Raw genomic sequence first — 16,040 nt, forward strand, 5'->3', positions numbered from 1 at the left:
AGGGATGGAGAACTGAAATGGATGGCCACTGGGAGATCACCATGTTTGTCACTGACGGCACCAAAATCAGCAGGGAGGACGTCAAAGTGCGAATGTAGAAAATGAATTTTGAACGACATGTTTGCCCTTCATGTTTTTAGTAGACTTAAAATATGACAGGAAATCACAAAAAATAGGTTATATCTAAAAACCAGTATGTGATAGAAAAATTTTAAGGTGATTTACGTGATCAGCAGCTCAAAATCCATAAAATTCATAAATCCATAAAATACACCCCAAGAGTTCATTGTCCGGTGCTATTAAACAACATGGCAAGAGGTGTGAGATGATAGGAATTGAGAAAGTAACGGGAGTATTCGATACAATCTCTTTGCTATTAGTCTCAGTTGCTGCTGAATGAAGAGATGCAGGCCACATTAAGAGTAGACTGTCCTTTAAGAGAGAGCAAATGAGAGAGAGAGAATGAAGAAGTTGGGGGGGGGGGGGAGGGGAATTAAGAGAGAATGATCCACTTACTAGTCCGATCTATGATGGGAAGCTGCCCAGACTGAGGCCTGGGAAATGGATGGACATTATTCATTCTATAAATCGATAAAAGTGTCTTAAAAAGACGGATGAGGAAGTCCAATTAATCCTGAGAAAAATTTGTTGATAGTTGTATAAATAAATAATGTTGTAAATTCATGTAATGCAACACTAGTGTGTAGTATCTTATAAATAGTATTTAAATACAGTATAAATATTTAAACTCCAATCTGGAATGGAAATACCACGCTGTACATTCTCTGTCAGTTCCCCTGGAACTAGGGTCATTGCCCATGCAGGTTTCGGTGGGAGCACAGGGGGGAAGAATGTGGTCAAACCAGTCACCGAGGCTGGAACACACCAAACTGCAAGGAGCTCACGGATACAACACAATGAATGGGATCCATGGTGAATTGTTAGTCTGGATACAGTAGTGGAACATCAGAAGGTTGCGTTCTTAGCCCCCTACTCCACTCGCTAAACACAATGTGAGTGTGGGGCTTGGTAGGACAACACCATCTACATATTCGCTGATGATACCATGGTAGTGGGTTGTATAAAAAGGGGCAATGAGTCAGTAGACAGGAGGGAGATAGAAAACTTGGCTGAATGGTGTACCAATAATAACCTCTCATTTAATGTCACCAAAACCAAGGAGCTTTGACTTCAAGATGTCTGATCCAGTGAACATGGTGGGGGGTGGGCGGGGGGGGGGGGGGGAGAATGGAAATCAAGGGTGGTTTGGTATGACATCGGAAACCCTGGGAAATTTCTATATGCATGGAGCAAAGTGTGCTGAACAACTGCATCACGGTCTGGTATGGGGACACCAATTCCCTTGAGCAGAAAGTCCTGCAAAAGGTTGTTGACTTAGCCCTGGACATCATAGCTAAAACCCACCCTACCAACAAGAACATCTACAGGGAACACTGCCATTGGAGAGCAGCAGCAATCATCAATGACCCACACCATGTAGCACACTCTTCTGGCTGCTGCCATCAAGAAAGAAGTATAGGTGCCACAAGACTCACATCACCAGGTTCAGGAACAACTGCTACCCCTCCACAACAAACTCAGTCATTTAAGGATTTTTACTTTTACACCTTACGATTTTAATTCACAGTCAGTTTATTTAATTTCTTTAGTTGTTTACATGTTGTGGCATTTCGCCCATGCAACAGGCAAATCGGCTCATGGAATCGTGGGCAAGTCCGCGGCAGATCTGACCTTGAGAACTCCGGGTGCGGGTCAAGCCCTCAGCCTGGCGGCTGATGTCATAAAGGTCCTGGGAGTCAGAAGCGCCATCAGATTCCGAGAGATTTAAGCGCATGTGAGAGTTCGATTAAAGTCAGTTGTTTCAACTCACTTTCGACTCTGTGTGGTTCTTTCGCTCGCTGTGTGCCTAGTTCGACTTCAATGTATTCATTGGAAAAAGAATCTCAGGGTTGTATATGACGTCATGTCATATTTATTTTGACAATAAATCTGAACTCTAACCTATTAATTGGCCTGTCCATAGAAGACAATAGTAGTGGTGGAAGAGCGTTATGCCAGTTGGAGATCCATGATCAGTGGTATTCTGACCCATTTCATATACATTTGAATGAAAAATTTGGTAGATCGGTAGTAGCCTTGCAGGTGACATAAAGATTGATGAGTTGTGGTCTGTGGACAATGTAAAGGGCTATCAAAAGATACAGCAGGATATTGTTGAGTTCCTGATATGTGGGCAGAAAGATATCAGATAGAGTGTGAACTGTTGCACTTCAGGAGGTCAAATGTAAGGGAAAGATAACAGTTAATAACAGGATGCATTGATGCGCAGAGGAACCTTGAGGTCCAAAATCATAGCTCCCTCAAGGGAGTGAGTAAAGAAGTTGAGCAGTGAAACATGAAAGTCTGCAGATGCTGTGATTGTTGTAAAAACACACAGAAATGCTGGAGGAACCTGGCCGGTCTCACAGTGTCCACAGGAGGTAAAGATATATTACTGAAATTTTGGGCCTGAGGCCTTCTTCAAGATGTAAGCAAATAACAAGAGGCATCAGAATAAAGAGTAAAGAATGGCCGGTGGGCGGCGGGGTTGGGTGGGGGGGGGGGGTGGGGAGTGAAGTCCAGATCAACAGCCAAAAGGTGTAAATTGGATAATGATAAGAGGAAAAGTTGAGAATTAATTTTGGCTCTGTGAAAGGAAATAGAGGAAAAAGGGAAGTGAGAGAGAGAGAGATGAGGAGGCAGAGAGAGACAGACAGACATTATCAGAGCTGGGGAAAGGCCTTGCAGGAAGAGGAAGGGGGTGGGGGTTTACAGGAAAAGGAGGGTGCCCAGACAGAAGATGAGGTGAGTCAAGAAGTTGTCTGGCATGTTTCCCTTTCTTTGTCAGGGCATTGAGTGCCAGAGAAGTTGTGTGTAGTTGTGATAGTACAGATTCTATCACCAATGTGTATATGTACATATGTACAGATGGTAGTGTAGGATGACTGTGATTGGCTGAGAGTGTAGCCACACCTACTGGCAGGTCTTAAAGGATTGCTCCTAGCCAGACCAGGTCATTCTGGACTGGTCAACCTACTTGTGATATGCTCCAGTCTTTTAGTTAATAAAAGCCTTGGTTTGGATCAACGTCTTTGGTTCTTTCGACGCGCACTACAGTAGTTATGAGGAGGACTTTGCCGTCTGAGCTGCGCAGCGGGCTTTGGACTTGGGGTGAGGGGCCGTACACAGCCTTTAGAGCCTCGTAGAAACCCCTGAAGTCGCCAATGTCCGCGCTGAGCTGTGTTCGTTTGGCGAGGCTAGTCCACCACTCATTTTGGATCTCCCGGAGTTTGCGCTGAAGATGGCTGCATGCGCGACGGAAGGCTTGTTTTTTCTCTGGACAGGACGGCTTTGTAAGGTGAGCCTGGTGGGCAGCTCGCTTCTTTGCCAGCAGCTCCTGGATTTCCTGGCTGTTTTCGTCAAACCAGTCCTTGTTTTTCCTGGAGGAGAAGCCCAGTACCTCTTCAGTGGATTGCAGTATGGTAGTCTTCAACTGATCCCAGAGGGTTTCAGGGGACGGGTCCGTGAGGCGGGTTGCAACGTCGAGCTTTGCTTTGAGGTTTGCCTGGAAGTTTCCTCTCGCTTCGTCTGACTGCAGTTTTCCAACATTGAACCTCTTTCTGGGGGCTTTATTGTTCCTGGGCTTTGGCTTGAAGTGAAGGTTGAGCTTGCAGCGAACCAGCCGGTGGTCAGTGTGGCATTCCGCGCTAGGCATGACCCTGGTGTGGAGCACATCTTGTTTGTCACTTTCTCGCACCAGGATGTAGTCCAGGAGGTGCCAGTGTTTGGATCGGGGATGCATCCAGGTGGTCTTAAGGCTGTCCCTCTGCTGAAAAAGGGTGTTTGTAATGACAAGCCGCTGTTCTGCGCAGAGCTCCAACAGGAGGCGCCCATTGTCGTTGCACTTGCCGACGCCATGCTTGCCCAGGATTCCTGGCCAGGTTTCTGAGTCTTTGCCGACACGAGCGTTGAAGTCGCCCAGGATGACAACCTTGTCGGCTGTAGGGGTACGTTGGATGAGGTTGCGCAGGTCGGTGTAGAACTTGTTCTTTTCTGCTGGTTCCGCCTGGAGGGTTGGAGCATAGACACTGATGAGGGTGATGTGACGCTTGTTTTGAAGTGGGAGTCGCATGGACATGATTCGGTCCGAGAGGCCTGTCGGAAGGTTCAGAGCCGTTGTCATACCCACACTCCTGTTCGGCTCCGAATCATGGGTCCTCTACCAGCACCACCTACGGCTCCTAGAACGCTTCCACCAGCGTTGTCTCCGCTCCATCCTCAACATCCATTGGAGCGCTCACACCCCTAACATCGAGGTACTCGAGATGGCAGAGGTCGACAGCATCGAGTCCACGCTGCTGAAGATCCAGCTGCGCTGGATGGGTCACGTCTCCAGAATGGAGGACCATCGCCTTCCCAAGATCGTATTATATGGCGAGCTCTCCACTGGCCACCGTGACAGAGGTGCACCAAAGAAAAGGTACAAGGACTGCCTAAAGAAATCTCTTGGTGCCTGCCACATTGACCACCGCCAGTGGGCTGATAACGCCTCAAACCGTGCATCTTGGCGCCTCACAGTTTGGCGGGCAGCAGCCTCCTTTGAAGAAGACCGCAGAGCCCACCTCACTGACAAAAGGCAAAGGAGGAAAAACCCAACACCCAACCCCAACCAACCAATTTTCCCTTGCAACCGCTGCAATCGTGTCTGCCTGTCCCGCATCGGACTGGTCAGCCACAAACGAGCCTGCAGCTGACGTGGACTTTTTACCCCCTCCATAAATCTTCGTCCGCGAAGCCAAGCCAAAGAAAGACAGTAGTTATATAAAATTTTAGTTAAACTGCACTGGGGCTACTGTGCGGAATTCCGGTCACCCAATGACAGGAAGGAATGTGGAGGGTTTGGAAAGGGCATAGTAGAGATTTACCTGCTTGCTGCCTGGATTAGAGGATATGAGCTATGAGGTGAGGTTGGATGAATGTGGGTCGTTTTCAGGGGAGCATCAGAGCCTGAGGGAAATCCTGATAGAAAGTTATAAAATTATGATAGGGTGGACAGTCAGAATATTTTTCCCAGGGTAAAAATGACAAATCAGAATTTATTGTCATGAAATTGTCACGAAATCCAACGTTTTGCAAAAGGAAAGTCAAAGTGAGGCAGTATCTGTGGTTCATTGATTATTCAGGAATTCAAAGGCAGAGGGGAAGAAGCTGTCCTTGTGTCACTGAGTGCTCGTCTTCTTCCTCATGGTAGAGGCATGAGGTAGCTTACTTAAGACACTGCCTCTTGAAGATGTTATCGATGGAGTGAAGGCTGGTGTCTGTGATATTGCAGGACAAGTTAACAACCTTCTGGAGTTTTTTCCTTGTCCTGAGCATTAACCAGTCAGTGATGCAACCAGACAGAATGCTCTCCAAGGTACACCTGTGACATAACGAATTTCCTCAAACTCCTCACGCTGGTAAGCCTTTTTCATCATTTGACATGGAAGCTGCAGGACAGATCTCCAGATGTTGACACCCAATACCAGAGGGAATGCATTTAAAGCGAGGAAGAGGTTAAAAGAGGTGTTCGGAGCAAGATTTATACAAAGAGTGGTAGGGCAAGGGGATGCCAAATGCGGCTGGGAGAAATAAGTGAGATTTGGGGAGAGGGGGGGGGGTCGAGCCTCAGGTTTAGGAGAGAGGGCTTCTGGAAGGGACAGCGGAGTTAATGGGAGGTAGAATTTTGGGCACGCTGGGAGAAAGCACAGGTGAGGGAGGAGCGAGCGCTGGCGACTGGAGTCGAAAAGTGATGTCAAGGCAGGCAGCTGTGTGTGCGGAGGCGCGGAGGCACTGGGGCCTCCCCCCCACCCCCGGCGCTCGCAACTTGGTCTGTCCAATCCCGCAGATGAGTTCGGCAGCGAGACCGCCCTGATTTACTCCTCTCTTAGTGATCATCCAGAAGCCTTTCTTCCCCCCCCTCCACCCCCCTCCCCCATTTTGACAGACTATCTCTGGAGAGGGAGGGTCCCCCCCCCCCCCCCAAGTCGGCCAGGCTCCCACCCCCCCCCCCCCCCCCGGCCAAGTCGGCCAGACTTCCAGCGAAGCGGCAGCACTCAGTGAATTCGGTCGGAGCCTCAGCGTTGAGCGTCGGGGACGGTCCACGGTAAGTAAGGTTGTTCGGTCTCAATCCCTCTTGTGAGTGCCTGCCTCCGAGCGTCCATGTCTCGGCCAAACCTTGCCTCCGAATCCCTGCTGCCATTCACCGGGGCTCCCAATGTCCACTTTATTCTGGGAACATATCAAATTGGAATGAGACACAAATGTTTCAACAGGAGCAGCGAATGAGTGTGGAATGTTTCACAGAAGTAGAACCTCCAGACGCGCCCCGAGTTTCTAAAAAATAAATCGCGTCTTTTGGCAACTAGTGAAATATCAGTGTGGAGTTAGTCCAGCCGCTTTCTGGACACGCTTCAGCTGGGCTTGTTCTGAAAAGTGACTGAAGAATTGGGGGCTTGTAATCTTTCTCGCTTTCTTTTTCTTTCTCTCCCTTTTTTCTTTCTTTCTTTCTCTCTCTACACTCCCCCCCCCACCACCACCATCCCTCTCTGTGTGTGTCTCTCTCTGTCTCATTTTGGAGTGGTTCGGATTGCCCGCAATCCCGGAGCAGAGAGAGATGTCGAGGTGAGAGCTCGGACAATCGGAAGGAGGTGGGGGGTGTTCGGGATCTGGGATTTCAACCGAAGTTAAAGCAGGGTGGCTTTCTCTGCAATTCGTGCGAAGCGATTTGGTTCGAAGTTGCGAGATATTGAGGGAGGTCGGGCGGGGACGGGCATTTTCTGGAGAGAAGCTTGGAATAACTTCCACGCCCAGTCCTAATGAATTCTCTTCCACTCTCGGCAGTAGATGTCAGTGGTTAGTGTTCAAACTGAGGTTGACAGGTTTGTTGTTCATCCAAGTCAGTCTTGGTCGCATGGAGAGATAGCACACAGACTGGAGGGACTGAATGGGCTCTCTTCTCCGTCTTTGGCGAAAGTAGGGTGGAAACTGGGGAGAGATTGGATTAGGGCCCCACAAGAGGTGCTCGCAGCGCTGAGGAGCCGAGATAAGTCAGGTTATTTGATGGGAGTGGAGTTTATCCTAGGGGAAGCCAATCTTTTTTTTCTTACTTTTTCCTTTGGAGGTGGGAGGGTTCCTCTTATTTTGTTCTTTTATTATCTTTCTAGTTTTAAAAAAATTAAGAAAAAGGGCCCCACAAGAAGTCTGGGAGAGGGATATGGTTCAGGCGATTCAGCACATCTTGGCTTTGCACAAGACCAATCATGAGTCCCAGTCACAGCTTGTTTCCATGTGGATTACCTGCTTGTGAAGGGGAAAACAATGAAAGCTGCATATTTTCTGCAGACTTTCGTATTTTACTCCCAGCTCTGCTAACCTTGTCTCATAAGACTTATTTTCCAATCCAGGCAACCTCCTGGTAAATCTCCTCTGCACCCTCTCCATACCTTCCTATAATGAGGTGACCAGAAATGAACATAATACTTGTAGCTTATTCAAGAGCTCAAATAATCACTGTGAAACAGCTACTTCTTGATATCTAACTTGGATCTGGCCTTTTAGTAATTCAAACCTTGAATCTCATTTCTCATTAATCTATTTAACAAACTCATTTACTTTGATGGGAAGGGTTATGCTGTAGCGGGGTCACTACTGTTATAGCTTGGGTATAATGGCTCACACTGTGAGCCTCTAGGCTGAATAGGGATAGTACACTGTACTGTGCTCTGGTGTCCACCAAGAAACGTCAGCCCGACAGGGAGTCTTAGATGTGGAAGAGGCTAGGCAGTTGGATGGTTATTGCAGCCATTAATGACAGCCGGGCTTGGTGTTTGCCTGGAATCCACAGGGGGAGCAGCATTGACAGGCTCGGTACCCCACTGTTGATGATAGGAACAGTAACTGCAACAATCAGTCGGGCAGTTGGTTGGCGGGTTTCCTGGCCGGGCGTTGCTGACAGGGTGACATCACCTGTTTGAGCGAAGTGCAGGCGTCCCTCTTTTCTTGCTCCGGGGGCTGCTGGAGGAAGTTGATGATGTGGGCTGCAGTGTCTTGATCAAAGGCACTGACCGTGTGGTAGTAGTGCGTGTTGTCTGCGGAGATCTGGCGAATGGTGAACTGTGCCTCAACCTGCTGGAACCATGGTTGCGATGTCCAGAAGCCCAGCAGGTTCAACGCTACAGCATTGATTGTAGGCTGTTCCTCCGTCATTGGGTCCAAAATGCCATTTGGACCAGTTGTGGTCACCACTGTAGCGGAGTCACTACAGTTATATCTTGAGGTTGAAAGAAGACTCACGCACTAAGGAAGTGTAATCAACACCGGCTTTATTGGGCTGCAGCTCTACCTTTGTAGGCAGCCAGCCGTGATACCACCGGGACGTGGCTTGAGCGAGGTTGGCTGCTGATTGGCTGTCCTGGAATCCGCTGGCAGTGATTGGTCGATTTGACCGCTATTCCTGAAGCCTATGGGAGCGAATGTCTCATCCCGTGCGTTGTCTACCTAATTGTGTTCGACAGCCGTTTGCTGTGTTGGCCCATGAACCAGGCCGCTACAATGCTGTCAATATGCTTTATATTGCATGAGATGGTTTTTCAATAGCTGGGTCTAGAAAGTGTCTACAAAATATTTATCTTCAATCACAGTGTCTGCAGACTTTTGTGTTTTACTCCTATTCATCTAAAGATATCTTCACAACTGAAACATAACATTGAGGAGTGAGAAGTACACAAGGTACAGTGAAACTTGTGGGTTGTATCAGAATATTCCCAAAGAGGGGTGTAGAAGAATGTTACACTGAATGGGAAAGTTTACTTACAAGGAAATAATTTTAACACATTTGTGCTGGTGATCAGAACAATTCCAGTCTCCACTCGTTTCTTTGTAATCTGTTCTCTCACATAATCATTGTTACCCCTGATACTCCCATACTTATGATCCAGTGATCATTGGGGGAATAAGAGATGGAGAGGTTGAGCAAATTTAAGTTCTTGAGAGTCACTATCTTGGAGGATCATTCCTGGACCCAACACACCAATGGTATCATGATGAAAGCATGTCTTCCTCAGGAGTTTGTGGAGGTTTGGTACGACACTGGAAACCCTGGCAAACCTCTACAGATGTGTGGTGAAAAGTATGCTGACCAGCTGTATCATATTCAAGTACGGGGACACCAATGCCCCTGAGTGTAAAGCCCTGCAGAAGGTAATGGACACAGCCCAGGACATCAAAGGCAGAACCCTCCCCACCGTCGAGAAAATTTACAGGGAACACTGCCGTCGGAGAGCAGTGGCAATCATCGAGGATCCGCACCACCCAGCACCCGCTCTGTTCTCGCTGCTACCATCAGGGGGTGCCACAAGATTCCCACCACCAGGTTCAGGAACAGCTGCTCCCCCTCCACCATCAGACCCCTCAACAAAAAACTCAATCAGGGTCTCAATTAACGACTCTTACTTTTACACTTTGTTTCTTTTTCTCTCTGTACTGCACAAACAATCATCAGTTTGTTTAAATTTCTTTATTTGTTTACGTGTTCGTTGAGTACAGATTTTTTTTCTTGCACTACCAATAGTGGTAATTCTGCCTGGCCCACGGGAAAAGGAATCTCAGGGTTGTATGTGATGTTGTGCATGTACTCTAACAATAAATCTGAAATCTGATTTACAGTAGCCAATTAACCTACCAGTCTCTCTAAGTGCATACGTAGAGGATGACTGAGAGCAAATTACACTCACACAGTTCAGTTCAATCCTAAGTCTGTTGGCAAGAAATATTGCTAAGCAAACAAGATATGTCCTGGAAGCCAACAGCAGAAGAGCAAGTGATCATGACCACTGCTTAGCTAGCAGAAAATACAGGCCATCGACCACCCATGGTACTTTGGAAAGAGCGCTCTGGGTGGCTTGTCGTTGAAGCTTGTATCCAATTTTGTCCCAGTCCCTCATCGAATCTCACACTCAATGCTTCGTCATGACAGCGCATTACACTCTCCTTGAACACCCCTATCCAGGTGGAGCCTCTGCCAAGATTTCAGGTTCTCAGGGCAATTTGTCAATAATTTTCAAGTTCTCAGAACATTTTATCAGTCACTTGTTGGATGTTGACAGTGAATGGCCATCTTATCTGACCTTGAGTATAGTTTATTGCCTGCATGATGTGTAGGCAAATGGCTGAAGTTGTTATTGCCTTCTGTTTGTTCAGGAGAAAAATTCCTGAAGCCATGTAGCTGTGTCTCAGTTCTTATCTGTACAAAAAAAACAACTTCAAAGAACAATAACTGATTCCAGCAAGACCTTTAAAAAATATTTAAATTTGTTTTTTTTTGCCATATTTTACGCTTTCTTATTTTTGGCCTTTTCTAATAAAGAATAAAGGAGGGAACAGAATGTAAGATTTCCAAGTTTTCTCAATGTTTGAAAATAGGTAGAAAAGCATAACATAAATGCGCTGGAAAAACTCAGCAGGTCACGCAGTGCCCGCAGGAAGTAAAAAAAAAGGTGACTGATCTTTTGGGCCTGAGCCCTTTGTTGGGAATAAGAAAAAATGGTAGGTGCCTGAATAAAAAGGAGGAGGGGGTGGAGGAGGAGTGGGAGGGTGAGGAGAATGAAGAAGAGAAGTAATGCAGGGCAGAGGGCTAAGAAGGAAAGGAGATGGTGAGCTGGAGGAAAGGAAAGTAGGGAAAGAGAGAAATTAGGGAGGTCGATAGTAATGCCATCTGGTTGGAGACTGCCATGACAGAATATAAAGTGCACCTCCAAATTGTGGGTGGCCTTGATTTGCCAGTAAATGAGGCCTTGGATAGATATGTTGGTGTGGTAATGGAGTGTGGAATTAAAATGATTGGCCGCTGGGAATTCCTCGCTGCTACAATAGATGTTGAGGGGACATCATTGTAAAATATGAGGCCAGTCCTTTGAAACCGTGTGTAGAAGAAGTTTCTGACCCAGAGGGCAGTGGAAGCCAGATCATTAGACATATTTAAGGAGGATTAGAAAAATATTTGAAAAATCAAAGAATTGAGGATTATGGAAACTGGCACAGAAGTCAGGTTGAGGGTAACAAAGATCATCCATGGTCATATTGAATGATGGGCCATGTTTGAGTGGGCTGATGGTCCACTTCTTGTGTTCTTGAATCCTTTTACAATGGACACAGGATGTATCAGAACGTGGTCTTGAGGAGTGTGAAGTATGCCTATTACATAGAAGTACTGGGCACTATGTTATAGCAAGGATGTGGAGTTTTATTCTTTGTCACATCAATCGGGATAGCACCTTTCTAATTTCATTCTGTTTCAGTATTATGGAGGGACTTGCAGAACTTAGATACTAGGTCAGTGAAATACTTCCAAGACAGTATAGTATGTGACTGAGAACCTGAGGACTTAGGCTTGCCATCCTTATTCTACATGCAGGTTCTGGGTTTAGGTGGTGTTCTCAGAAAAAGCGAGGTGAGTAACTCCATTGTATTTTGTATTGTAGCCATGTTGTGGTGGCAGGGAGATTGGTGTGTGGGATAGTGATCAACCCAGCTCCTTTGTTTTCCTTGAATGTTGCTGGAGTCACAGTTATCGAGGCAAGTGGAAAGAATTCCACGACTAGAGCCTTGATCATGGTGACGAAGAAAATACTTTGGGCCATTAGGGGGCGAGTTGCTTGCTGTGGGACACCCAATGCATGACCTCTATTTGTTGCCACTATGTTTATGCAACTGGTCCACATGACTTTGTGGTAAATGATGACCTCCAGGATTTAGAAAATAGAGAAAACACAAAGCAAATGTTGGAGGAACTCTGTATCCATAAAAGATAAAGATATATTACTGACGTCTCAGGCCTGAGACCTCCTTCAAGGTAAAAACAAAAAGCAGGGGAGGGGAGGAGTCCAGAGCAACAGACAAAAGGTGTTAACTGGATACGATAAGAGGAAAGGTCTGAATGATTTTGGCTCTGACCCCCCCCCCACCACAGCCCTATGTTGGCCCCTCCTGTCTCCTTTCTTCTCTCTCCCTCTCCCCCTCCCCCCTTTTCCTTCTGTCTCCTTTCACAAAGCCAAAGTCTGTTCTCACCTTTCCTCATGTCCAATTGTCAGTTGGTCTGGATTCCTCCCCCTCCCTTTCTCACCCAGTCTTTATTCAGATACACACCTGCTGTTTGCTTCAACCTTGAAGAAGGGCTCAGGCCCAGAACACCGTAATATATCTTTACCTCCAATGGATGCTATGAGACTGACTGTGTTTTTATAACAATCAATGTCTGCAGAGTTCCGTATCTCTCTGTAGATAATAGAGAACCTAGCCAAGGTAATACAAGATGATTAGCTGGTTATTGCCTGACATTTTTGTGGCTGACTTGCCACTCATCAGCCTTAATCTGAATGTTATCCAGGTATTGCAGTGTTTATGCAGATATGGCCTGCTTCACATAGAGGAGTTGTGAATAACCACATTTCCAAACTTGTAATATGAGGAGGGTCTAAAAGAAAACATAAAATGCTGGAAGTACTCAGCAGATCGGGCTGCATCAAAAGACTATAAGTCACAGGGGCAGAAATAGGCTATTCAGCCCAATGAGTTTGCCCCACCATTCAATTATGAGCTGATCCATTTTCCCACTCAGCCTCACTGCCCTGGCTTATCAAAACCTATCAATCTCTCCCTTAAATACACCCAGTGATCTGGCTTCCACAACTGCTTGTGGCAACAAATTCCACTGATTTACCACTGACTGTGGGAATAGAAATTGAGTTAATGTTTTTCAAGATCCTTTGTTAGAACTAATAAAGCAACTGAAGACTTTTGAGATAAGGACAATGACCTGAGGAAATTCAATAATGTTGCCCTGAGGAGGGGGTGATTAACCATTTTCCTTTATGCAGGATGCTTTTTGTTTGTTCATTGATTTCAGTATTACCAGAGCTCCTCAATGCTACATTTTGTTAAATGCTACTTTGATGTTTGGGTCAGACATATGATCAAGTCTGGTTCTAATTTGGCTCTGGGGAAACCCTAAACTGGGCAGAGGTGATCTTGTTGTAGCAAGTGAGAAGCTGGAGGCAGCATCTGTGGAGAGAAATAAGACTAAAAAGGATGATCTATTTCCTGTAAATGGGAAGGGAAGATATATACTGTTAAACGATATATTGGTACATTTCTCCAACTGTTTAAAAGAATTGGAGTCCCAGCAAAATTTGAATTTCAAGGTGATTCAGCTTTAAAGCTTGGCTTTATTTTTCAGTTGATAAAGAATGCACCTCATCAAATGGTTTTCCTACAAACGTCTGGACTGTTTTGCAGAGAAGAGGGTAAAGAAGCTGGGTGGTAGCTAAGATGTGAAAAGGTATTAGATAGAATTTTTTTTTCAGATTTATGGTCAGAGTACATTCATGACATCACATACAACCCTGAGATTATTTTTCCTGTGGGCCAGGCAGAATTACCACTCATGGTAGTGCAAATAAATACTGTAGTCAACGTAGACATGTAAACAAGTAAACAATTGACTGTGCAATACAGAGGGAAAAGTAATCAATAAGGTGCAAAAGTAAGAGGCATTAAATTGAATTTGTTGTTAAGGAGTCTGATGGTGGAGGTGCAGCACCTGTTCCTGAACTTGGTGGTGCGAGTCTAAGAATACTTCTACCTCTTTCCAGATGGCAGCAGCGAGAACAGAGCACATGCTGGATGGTGTGGATCCTTGGTGATTGCTGCTGCTCTCCAATGGCAGTGTTCCCTGTAGATGTTCTCGATAATGGGGAGGGTTTTGCCTGTGATGTCCTGTACTGCATCCACTGCCTTTTGCAGGGGTTTACGCTCAGGGATGTTGGTCCCCATATCAGATCATGATGCAGCCGGACAGCATACTTTCCACCACACATCTTTTGAAATTTGCCAGAGATTCTGATGTCAGGCCAAAGTTGAGAGAGATCACTTGAGGGAGGGGGGGGGGGGGGGGGGGGGAAGAAAAAAATAAAAATGGAGAAGGTATAGAAAGAATGGAAACAGTGGAACAGGTTAGAGGGTGGGCGGGAGGAGGAGGGGGGCTTTACTTAAAAATGGAAAGAGTCAAAATGTAGGAGTCAGAGGCCTCCAGTGGAGGAGGGGCAAGGAGAGAGTGATGGCAAGGTAAGGACTTAAATTAGAGTACTTACCGAGGCTCAGGCCTTGTGGTTCAGGTGAGGAGTCAAAGGCATCAGAGTTCGGAGGCGTCCAGTGGAGGAGGGGGCGAAGAAAGAGTGGTGGGGTTAATTGGTAGTGGGCCAATAAAAGGAGGGTAAGGTAAAGGAGCGGCCAGTGAAGACTGGCCCAGCGAATGAGTGGCGAAGAAGTGGGACTTGGACTTCCAGGCTTTGGCGAAAGCAGGCGAGGAGCAAGGTAAGCTATATTATTTACCTTTCTTAATAAGCTTAATATAGAATTCTGAGTCATGTCTCTGGGGTTGGTATTCTCTTCTGGGTGTCAGATGTGAGAACCATGGGTGACTTCCACCTTCCCCAATGGCCACGTCTGTGCGAGGTGCACTGAGATGCAGTTCCTTAAAGACCGAGTTGGGGAACTGGAACTGCAGCTTGATGACCTGTGGTTTGTTAGAGTGAGGAGGTGGTTGATAGGACCTTCACCCTCCCCAGTGGTCACACCTGCACTGGATGCACCACTATGCAGCTCCTTAAGGACAAAGTTAGGGAGATGGAGTTGCAGTTTGAGTTAAGAGGTAATTAATAGGATGTACAGGGAGGTAGTTACCCTAGACTAGAGGTGTTGGGTAAGTGGGCAACTGCCAGGGAAGGGAAGAAAAATGCCAGGATACTGGAGAGCATCCTTATGGCTATTCCTCTCAGCAATAGGTATATTGTAGTGGATGCTGTTGAGGGGGATGACCTGACAGAGGATGGTCACAGTGACCAGGTCACTGGCACTGAGCCTGGTGCTGTGGTGCAGAAGGGAAGGAAGAGGAATGCAGTGATCATAGGGGACTCCATTGTCAGGGGTACAGACAAGGGATTCTGTGAGCCTGATAGATATACTCCCATGGTGCGTTGCCTCCCAGGTGCCAGGGTGCGAGATATTTCAAATCGGGTCCAGAGTATTCTGAGAGGAGAGGGTGCCTTGGAACATGTGGGTACCAGTGACATAGATAAAAAAGGGGAGGAGATCCTGGAGGCATTACAGTGAGTTACGATGGAAGCTAAAAGACAGGACTTCCAGGGTAGTGATCTCTGGATTGCTACCTGTGCTGAGTGCAAGTGAGGGCAAAAATGAAAGGATCAGACAGATGAATGTGTGGCTGAGGGGCTGTTGCAGAAGGCAGGGTTTCAGATTCTTGGTCCATTGGTATCAGGCATGACCTCTACAAGAAGGATGGGTTACACCAAAAGGGGCCAATATCCTGGCGGGCAGGTTAAATAGAGCTGTGGGGTATGGTTTAAACTAATTTGGCAGGGGGGTGGGAACCTGAGTGATAGGGTAATGGATAGGAAAGAGAGAATAGAAAAAGTTCAGATCAGCAGTGAAATTAAAAGGGCAGAAGGAACTGAAAGGGATCGGAGACTATGGCCAAGTGCGTCGGGTAACAAGGTGAGGGGTGTGTGGAGTAACAGATTAAAGGTATTATACATGAACTCAGGGAGTAAAAGAAATAAAATGGATGAGGTTGAAGCTCAACTTCATATTGGAGGGTATGATGTTATAGGAATAATGGAGACATGGCTGCAGAAGGGCCAGGATTGGGAAATTAATATTGAAGGGTATACATCCTATCGAAAGGACAGACAGATGGGTAGAGGGGGTGGTGAGGAATGATTTTCAGTCCCTTGAAAGGAGCGACATAAAAGCAGGTGGAGTAGAGTCTGTTTGGATAGAGTTGAGGAATTGCAAGAGGATTACAATGGGAGTCAGATACAGGCCCACAAACAGTAGCTCGGTTATAGGAGGCAAAATAAATCAGG

General features: G+C 46.5%; 1 protein-coding gene across 3 annotated transcripts in view; it reads left to right on the top strand.

Annotated features, from left to right (window-relative positions):
• The window catches only part of LOC138758499 (sphingosine 1-phosphate receptor 2-like), an 82,351-nt gene that overhangs the window by 30,729 nt on the left and 35,582 nt on the right, over positions 1-16,040 (top strand). Inside the window, exon 1 of one of the 3 annotated variants that reach the window (XM_069927483.1) lies at positions 5,924-6,205. The exons of the other annotated variants lie outside the window; for them this stretch is intronic. The gene's annotated coding sequence lies outside the window, so the exon portion shown is untranslated. Of the gene's footprint in view, positions 1-5,923; positions 6,206-16,040 lie in introns of those variants that run through there. 3 annotated transcript variants of the gene reach the window in all.

Source organism: Narcine bancroftii, chromosome 3 (genome assembly GCF_036971445.1).
Source record: "Narcine bancroftii isolate sNarBan1 chromosome 3, sNarBan1.hap1, whole genome shotgun sequence".
Classification (NCBI taxonomy): Eukaryota; Metazoa; Chordata; class Chondrichthyes; order Torpediniformes; family Narcinidae; genus Narcine; species Narcine bancroftii.